The sequence below is a fragment of the Alosa sapidissima genome, chromosome 5, assembly GCF_018492685.1.
Source record: "Alosa sapidissima isolate fAloSap1 chromosome 5, fAloSap1.pri, whole genome shotgun sequence".
Lineage (NCBI taxonomy): Eukaryota > Metazoa > Chordata > Actinopteri > Clupeiformes > Clupeidae > Alosa > Alosa sapidissima.
The window spans coordinates 752,619-762,500 of NC_055961.1; the positions used below are offsets into that span (position 1 = coordinate 752,619).

General features: G+C 40.4%; 1 long non-coding RNA gene across 1 annotated transcript in view; it reads left to right on the forward strand.

Moving 5' to 3' along the window:
• The first annotated feature begins 2,281 nt into the window (after window positions 1-2,281).
• Window positions 2,282-9,882, forward strand: part of LOC121709046 — a 16,525-nt gene continuing 8,924 nt past the window's right edge. Inside the window, exons 1-2 of the long non-coding RNA XR_006031826.1 lie at window positions 2,282-2,365; window positions 2,989-2,994. This is a non-coding gene — a long non-coding RNA (uncharacterized LOC121709046). The remainder of the gene's footprint in view (window positions 2,366-2,988; window positions 2,995-9,882) is intronic.

The window sequence follows — 9,882 nt, forward strand, 5'->3', positions numbered from 1 at the left end:
TTCAATTGCGATAGGGGGTGCTGTTTTTAGCGGCAACGGTGAACTAATGAGCAGCTAGCTGCTCTGCAAGCAAGAACGTTTTCTGCAGTCATACAACTAAGAATCTTGTGTTGAACGGAAAGCTTGTTTTTTTGCTCCTGAAATAAACAGTACAATGGAATCAGAGGACAAAGTCCATCTTTTATACATTCAAATACAGTGCAAAAGTTAGGATCAAAGCAGGAAGACCAGATCCAAAAATGAAGGATGGTAAGGCTAGTGTAGGCTACTGAATGCTACATAGGCTAGTATGACAAATAGCCTACTCGTGACTAACTGGTAACGTTAGCACTGGTCTGTCACAAATGTGGACAGTTCAGGGATTTGGTGATAAAAACATTTTCGGATAGTTATGCGTTGTTATAATCATCCAAGTTATGCCTCAACTAAACAATTGTTAAATTATGTTCTTTTTGTTAATATGCTCTTGTTTTCACCGTTCTAACTGTATCTTTGGATGGTTACATTGTTAATGAATGTTTCAGACCATGATGCATTCCTTTAATGACGTCTTCAATAACATTTGCCTTTCGAGTATAAATTCCCACTTAGCTATTACAACCTGTCTTTAAATAATAGCAATTTGGCTTTAAAAACATTGAACGCATGTTACAAATAACCACTTTTAAGGTCTATTTTTAATGGTCAATAGTTACATGGTTTTATAAAACAAGTGTCTATTTTTAGTATTATAGACTTTTTTGCAAATATATTACATTGAGCAAAACCTCCAGACTTTTCATAATAATCAGGAAAACAGTGTTTCATAACATAACAACTAGATTGTTTCATAACTAGACATATCTTCCCTGACTTCCCAGACCTAAATTTACATTTATTTACATATACATTTATCAATTTAGCACTATTATCCAAAGTGACTTGTATATTTAAATTATATTACAAAGTCTATTGTCCCTGGAGGAAATGCACAATGGTGGAAGCCAAGAATTGAACCCACAACTTTTCTGGCTGCTGCATGCTAGCCTAGCTCCTTAGGTCAGACCCCCCCCCCCCCCCCCCCCAAGAATGTCAGAACAGCATTTATTGCACAACATTGCCAGTTAAAATGCTACATAGTACATTCTGCTGCTATAAATGTGTCTGGGTAGGTGGCCTACAAACTCGTTCACATATGCCACCAACACCATCACAAACTTACATTTGCCACCAACACCATCACAAACTTACATTTGCCACCAACACCATCACAAACTTACATTTGCCACCAACACCATCACAAACTTACATTTGCCACTAACACCAATCAAGGAATTTCTTCCTCCGTTATTTTTTTAACCACCGGCCGCCACTGGTGTCAGTGTTGTTTGATATACTCTTTTACCCACTTATAAGGAAACAAGTACAGATCATGTACTACTGTCATATATAAAGCTATTTCTCTCTTTCAGCCTCTTCCTTCCTGAGAATGATAGATAGATAGATAGATAGATAGATAGATAGATAGATAGATACTTTATTGATCCCTAAGAGAAATTCAAAAATGAATGGTTTGTAGTGCTAGATTTAATCAATGTATCATAGAGATATTGCTTATTACACATTGTTGAAGACTAATCACTGTATCATAGAGATATTGCTCATTACACATTGTTGAAGACTAATCACTGTACCATAGAGATATTGCTTATTACACATTGTTGAAGACTAATCACTGTACCATAGAGATATTGCTTATTACACATTGTTAATATCTTTTTTTTCTAATTTCCCCTTCCTACCCAGAACATCTGGGGGGCCGTATGAAACCTGCTGGCGGGCCTGACCTGGCCCCGGGCCTGATGTTTGACATGTTTTTTGTACACAAAATTTAGTCAGTCAAACTTTACATTTCACCTGACATTCATTTGGACATTTAATTTGGAAATGAAAATATTCAGGTAAAATAAAATATATTTCAGAGTTTTCTCTCTCCTTTATTGGGGCCCTAGTCCCTCCCTCGCCACCCCCCAGTCTGAAGCCCTGGGATCTGCTGAACTACTTTTCCAGGTATCAAAAAACTCAACATGGGCCTGCCTGCCTCAGCTCTCTGTGGGCGGCTTTTCAGTTGTGCTGGATTACTGTTCATTGCAAAGCAAGCAAGGATGAGCATTCTGCACATCCAGGGGTAGTGTACCAGGGGTAGTGCCGCGACTCCAGTAAAACTCTCATGATTTCATTCCAACTTTGGAAATTTAGTTGCCGACTGTGAAATCACTCGAAAATCGTATGGTGTAAAGGTGGAGATTTTTCACATGGATCTCTGTTTCTTAAGGTCACCGAGTAACTGTCGGTACGAAAACCCCCCAGAAAACAATTGGTTCAAGTTGCCGCAGCCAAGCAGCTACATTCCTACACTCTGGGGGCATGAACATGGGGACAAACAAGTAGGTAATAGGTAAAACCGACTTTTTCACAAAAAAAATTAACTAAGTGTTTTTTACTTAAAGAATATTTAAAATGAACTACTTTTTAATTTTACTTGAGTACATTTTCAGATGAGTAATTTAAGATGTACTTGAGTAATATTTAATTAAAGTATTGATAATTTTACTTGAATCCAATATTTTAGTTCTTTTTTCACTTCTGATTATCACTTAGCATTCTATCTACAGAGATCTTTTGAAACAATGTCTGGTGAGGTCATAATCATAATCAAATGTATATTGTTAAGGTCATAATGCATTTTTACCAAAATAAGAATCATAATAATGTATCACCTAAACAGTAGAAATACTATGTGATACTAGGCCCTCACCTTCACCTAGAATAATTAATGTTATTGGTCTCTGTATTGTCCGGAAAGGACCATGGGGCGGGAATCGAACCCGGGTTGCCAGTGTACGGTGCAGGTGCCCCGGCCAGTTGCGCCACAGCTGGGGCCACACTTGAAACACTTTTGAGGCTACATTATAGTATTGATGCTAGCGTTCACATTGTAGTATTGAGGCTAGCGTTCACATTATAGTATTGAGGCTAGCGTTCAGATTGTAGTATTGAGGCTAGCGTTCACATTATAGTATTGAGGCTAGCGTTCACATTATAGCATTGAGGCTAGCGTTCACGTTGTAGTATTGAGGCTAGCCTTTCACGTTGTGGCATTGAGGCTAGCGCTCACATTGTAGCATTAAGGCTAGCCTTTCACATTGTGGCATTGAGGCTAGAATGCCGTAGCCGTAACTCCCCACCCCTCTGGCTTTCTCTATTGATCACTCTATTGATCACTCTCTTCATCACTCTATTGATCACTCTATTGATCACTCTCTTCATCCCTCTCTTCATCACTCTATTGGTCACTCTATTGATCACTCTCTTCATCACTCTATTGATCACTCTACTGATCACTCTCTTCATCACTCTATTGATCACTCTCTTCATCACTCTATTGATCACTCTCTTCATCAATCTCTTCATCAATCTCTTCATCACTCTCTTCATCACTCTATTGATCACTCTATTGATCACTCTCTTCATCAATCTCTTCATCACTCTATTGATCACTCTACTGATCACTCTCTTCATCACTCTATTGATCACTCTCTTCATCACTCTATTGATCACTCTCTTCATCAATCTCTTCATCAATGTCTTCATCACTCTCTTCATCACTCTATTGATCACTCTATTGATCACTCTCTTCATCACTCTCTTCATCACTCTCTTCATCACTCTATTGATCACTCTCTTCATCACTCTATTGATCACTCTATTGATCACTCTCTTCATCACTCTATTGATCACTCTCTTCATCACTCTCTTCATCACTCTATTGATCACTCTATTCATCACTCTATTGATCACTCTCTTCATCACTCTCTTCATCACTCTATTGATCACTCTCTTCATCACTCTCTTCATCACTCTCTTCATCACTCTATTGATCACTCTATTGATCACTCTATTGATCACTCTCTTCATCACTCTATTGATCACTCTCTTCATCACTCTATTGATCACTCTCTTCATCACTCTCTTCATCACTCTATTGATCACTCTCTTCATCACTCTATTGATCACTCTCTTCATCACTCTCTTCATCACTCTATTGATCACTCTCTTCATCAGAGTGATCACTCTCTTCATCACTCTATTGATCACTCTATTGATCACTCTATTGATCACTCTCTTCATCACTCTATTGATCACTCTCTTCATCACTCTCTTCATCACTCTATTGATCACTCTCTTCATCACTCTATTGATCACTCTCTTCATCACTCTCTTCATCACTCTATTGATCACTCTCTTCATCAGAGTGATCACTCTCTTCATCACTCTATTGATCACTCTATTGATCACTCTATTGATCACTCTCTTCATCACTCTCTTCATCACTCTCTTCATCACTCTATTGATCACTCTATTGATCACTCTCTTCCTCACTCTCTTCATCACTCTCTTCATCACTCTATTGATCACTCTCTTCATCACTCTATTGATCACTCTCTTCATCACTCTATTGATCACTCTATTGATCACTCTCTTCATCACTCTATTGATCACTCTCTTCATCACTCTCTTCATCACTCTATTGATCACTCTCTTCATCAGAGTGATCACTCTCTTCATCACTCTATTGATCACTCTCTTCATCACTCTCTTCATCACTCTATTGATCACTCTATTGATCACTCTCTTCATCACTCTCTTCATCACTCTATTGATCACTCTCTTCAGAGTGATCACTCTCTTCATCACTCTATTGATCACTCTATTGATCACTCTCTTCATCACTCTCTTCATCACTCTATTGATCACTCTATTGATCACTCTCTTCATCACTCTATTGATCACTCTCTTCATCAGAGTGATCACTCTCTTCATCACTCTCTTCATCAGAGTGATCACTCTCTTCATCACTCTATTGATCACTCTATTGATCAATCTCTTCATCACTCTATTGAGCACTCTATTGATCACTCTATTGATCACTCTCTTCATCACTCTATTGATCACTCTATTGATCACTCTCTTCATCACTCTATTGATCACTCTTTTCATCACTCTATTGATCACTCTATTGATCACTCTCTTCATCACTCTCTTCATCACTCTATTGATCACTCTCTTCAGAGTGATCACTCTCTTCATCACTCTATTGATCACTCTATTGATCACTCTCTTCATCACTCTATTGATCACTCTATTGATCACTCTCTTCATCACTCTCTTCATCACTCTCTTCATCACTCTATTGATCACTCTCTTCATCACTCTCTTCATCACTCTCTTCATCACTCTATTGATCACTCTCTTCATCAGAGTGATCACTCTCTTCATCACTCTATTGATCACTCTATTGATCACTCTCTTCATCACTCTATTGATCACTCTCTTCATCAGAGTGATCACTCTCTTCATCACTCTATTGATCACTCTCTTCATCACTCTCTTCATCACTCTCTTCATCACTCTATTGATCACTCTCTTCATCACTCTATTGATCACTCTCTTCATCACTCTCTTCATCACTCTATTGATCACTCTATTGATCACTCTATTGATCACTCTCTTCATCACTCTCTTTTCTTTTTCTCTCTTCCTGTTGCTTCTCTCTCTCTGTTTTTTGCTCTCTGTCTCTGTTCATTTTGTTTTCTGTCATTGTAGTGTTGCCTTTATTCATATGCTGTATGTTTCAGCCACTGAGTAGACAAGCACCGTAATTAACACTGAAACCTGACAATGAAGCCAAAGAAGAATTTCACACTCACACAAGCGCTTTATAATTATGACAAAAACAGCCCAGCCTGATGAAAGGGATTTGGGATGAAAAATCACTTCCTGGTACGTCTGTTCTAATCCTGGCTGTGCATGTAAGTACTTTGTAGATGTTGAGGAAAATGTCATGGTGTGAGCACACACACACATACACACACACACACACACACACACGCACACACACGCACACACACTCATGGTGTGAGCCCACACACACACGCACACACACACACACATACACACACACACACACACACACACACACACATGGCGGGAGCCCCGAGGCTGGCTCCTGTGCTTGTCCTATAAAAAAGGTTAACAGCCAAAAATAGACTAATTAAAAGGGAGAGAGCCTTGCGACTGCTTTGTCACCATTAACCCTGAGCGCTTTTACAACGCTTTTACAACGCTTGCTGCCACACGCCAGGGTAATTGGGCACACCATCCCCCACTCTGCTGGGAACCAAAGGCCAGCAAGCCACAGCAGGTCACCAGGGGCCAAAGGTCAGTAAGGGGTCAGGGGGCATGGGGAAAACCTGAGAGAGCAAACAAGCACACACACACACATATACACACACTCACATGCACACACACATACACACACATAACACATAAGTCTGAATCTCTGATTCAATTCGCAATTCTTCAATCAGCAATCATTCATTATCCATAAGAGATGAGATGCCATGTCTGTTCTTTGTTGCTATTTGCAAGTATGGATCTAATGCACATTTAGACAAAGTACTGTGTTGCCTATTTGGTGAAGAAAACAGTACAAAAGGTGTTTACTGTAGGTCTATTTTGATGGAAAATGACAAGTTGTAGTTCAGTGAAATTTGTCTTGTCATAGGTGCTTCCTGTAGGTCTTACATGTCAATGGCAGTTACATCTTGGGAGGAAGGAATACATTATTTTTTATTCATTATACATTTAGTCTTTTCACAGTTTTTTCTGATACCAGAAAAATGAGAGAGGCATGGAACAGACATAGCAAAAATGCTCATTTTGAGAACTAGATTTTGCATTTTGTTGTCCAGTGTGTAATGATTGATTGAAATCACACAGTGTGTGTGATGTTTTAAGTGTTTTGAGAGAGTAACAGCCTTTTGCAAGCAAAATGTGTCATTTTGGCTAAAGTGCTTTTGTTCAGACACGGGTGTTAACTGTTTTGAGAATGTGATGTCAGAGTTAACACAAGCATCAAAATGAACAAGAAAAACTGTAATGCAAAACAGTCACATTCAGGGAATTACTCCTCCCTCTCCTCACGTTTCAGTGTGTGTGCACACAAACTATGCATCTATGCAAACTAATCTACACACACACACACACAAACACAGCTTCCGCACGTCAGGTCATGAACCCCTATTCACATCAGCCTCATCCTGCCTGCAGCGGTTCATCCAAGGAGACACTAAAGGACACAAAGCAGCCTCAACTGAAAGGGCACGGTCAGACGGTCAGACGGCCCGCAGATCAAAAGCCCCCAGTGTCCCTCCACTCCTTCCCCACGACCTTTCCAATGTTACGGGGTGAGTGGAGTGCCTCTCGCCTGCCCTGTGCGGTCCAGCCCGGTCCAGTCCAGGCATAGCCCCAGGACATTTCAGAGGAGATGACACAGCCAGGCCCTGACCCTGACATACTAGGCAGGACAGGACTCAGACATACAGACGGTAGCTGTGTCCTGTGTGTTTAAATGAGAGAGACAGTAGCTGTGTCCTGTGTGTTTAAATGACAGAGAGTGAGAGACGGTAGCTGTGTCCTGTGTGTTTAAATGAGAGAGAGAGAGACGGTAGCTGTGTCCTGTGTGTTTAAATGAGAGACATGACCATCAAGACATGACCCACAACATGGAGATCTCCATCTCTCCGTAAACACCTCAGGACATGACCATCAAGACATGACAGGTTGTCCACAAGCCACTTCTGGTATAAAGTGCTTAGCCGAGTCTGTGAAGGGGATGGAGATGTGTGAGGCCCCAGTACAGTGGTGTCACCTCTGCTGAAGTGAGAACTACTTACATACTCTTAATATTTGAACGTTTTCCTAATATAACAGCCCTGTGTGCAGTAGCAGAGCACACTGCAGCATCGTAAAGGGCTTTAGCACTTCTGCTTCCCCACAAACAGGCTGATGGGGGGGGGGGGGCTATGGCGGTTCATGCCCCCCGTAAACTCTGAGATCACGCCCTACAGACAGGGAGGTAGTAGCAGTAACTCTGTGTGTCTCTCTCTCTCTCCCCTCTGGCTTTCTCTATTCATCACTCTCTTTTCTTTTTCTCTCTTCCTGTTGCTTCTCTCTCTCTGTTTTGCTCTCCCTCTCTCTGTTTTGCTCTCTCTCTCTGTTTTGCTCTCCCTCTCTCTGTTCATTTTGCTTTCTGTTTTCTGTGCATTTCTTTAGAAGACAATGTGTTGTATTGCCATGACTGTCCAGTATAGAATATTGCCAAAGCAATAATAATAATAATAATAAATATCTCTCTTTTTCCCACTCTCTCCCATCCTCTTTCTCTATTTCTTTACTACCAACTTGCTCTCCCTCCCTCTCTCACTCCATACCTTTCTCCCCCTTTCCCTCTCTCTCTCTCTCCCTCCCTCCCTCTTTCTCTGTCCCTCTCTCCCCCTCTCTCCCTCCCTCCCTCTCTCTCCCTCTGTCCCTCTCTCTCCCTCCCTCCCTCTCTCTCTCTTCCTCTCTCTCTGTCCCTCTCTCATTTTTTCAATTTCAATTTTAATTGGCATCACTCAATGAAGCAGTGTTGCCAAAGCAAACAACAAAACAACACAGATACAATATCTGTTTAAAAAAAATACAAATAAAATAATAATAATAAATATAGCTGCAAGCAGCAATGAGGGGGCCAAGAAGATAAGCAATTGAGCAGGAGTTGGGATTGGATTGGATTGGACTGGACTTGACTGTGTTGTGTTAAATTGAATTGGATTGGACTTGATTGGATTGCACTGGACTGGACTGGATTCAAAGGTCACCGAATTTATTGTGTGTCCTCAAAATGTACTCCTAAGACCACATACCATGTTTGGTTTAAATCGGTGAAAGTGTTGATAATTATAGCACCCCTACTGGTGAAAGGTCACCAAAATAATTGTGCAGTCTTAAAACGGGGTTATGACTCCACATACCAAGTTTGGGTCCTGAGCCCATGTAACAAGTTTGGTTTTGATACGTGAAAGCATTGCTGAGATATCCCTTCACTTCCTGTTTGGTGGCTCTGCTGCCAATTTTGATTGGCTGTTACAGGCAAACGGTTTTAGGTTTGAAGACAAAAAGGGATAACTTTTTTGAGGCTTGGACTGAAGATTATGTGTCAAGTTTGGTGTTAATCGGACAAACTTTGTGACCTGTGAAAACTTTTAGGTGTTTTTGATTAAATCCAATATGGCGGAAAATCCATCATGGCGGAAAATGATGTCATAGGCCGCGTTGAACTCGGCTTGGTCCAAGGATTCCAACGATACCTCATATTTCACAATCGGGCCAACGGGTCAAAAGTTACTTGCATGAACGCACGTCCAACTTTGGCCTGTTGGTGGCGCTAGAGTGCTCGAGGTGCCGACTTGAAAATTGGTGAAATTAATCATAGGACTGTGCCTAATTTGTGTGCCAAATTTGCTTGGCCCCCAATAATAATAACAACAAAATGATAATAATTAAAAAGAATAATAAATGAAATGTATAATGATACAGTATTACTGTACATACTATACTGTATATTTATCAATGTGCTATCATGGGTATTGATTATTGATATAAAGCAAAGCATGTCACAATATGGGTCACTCACTTCCTCGATTTATGACATGTTAACAGGTAATGTGCAGCGAGTTTTACACAACTTGTATGCTCTCCCAACAAGTATGGGAGCTTGTCTTCATTTTCTAATAGTTCAAATTGAGGTATAATCTGAGGAAGTGAGCTCCTTTTTTAACTTAATCCATATATGTGACTTCCCTTTTTTACAGGGTAGATATGATTTGCAAGGTATTCTTTGTACAATACAATAATTCCCCCAGAATCTCTTCCACATTTGACTTTGGGATCTGTAACAGAAGGGATACAGAGTTCCCTATAATTAGGAATGGATAGGCAGACATGTCCTTCTCTACT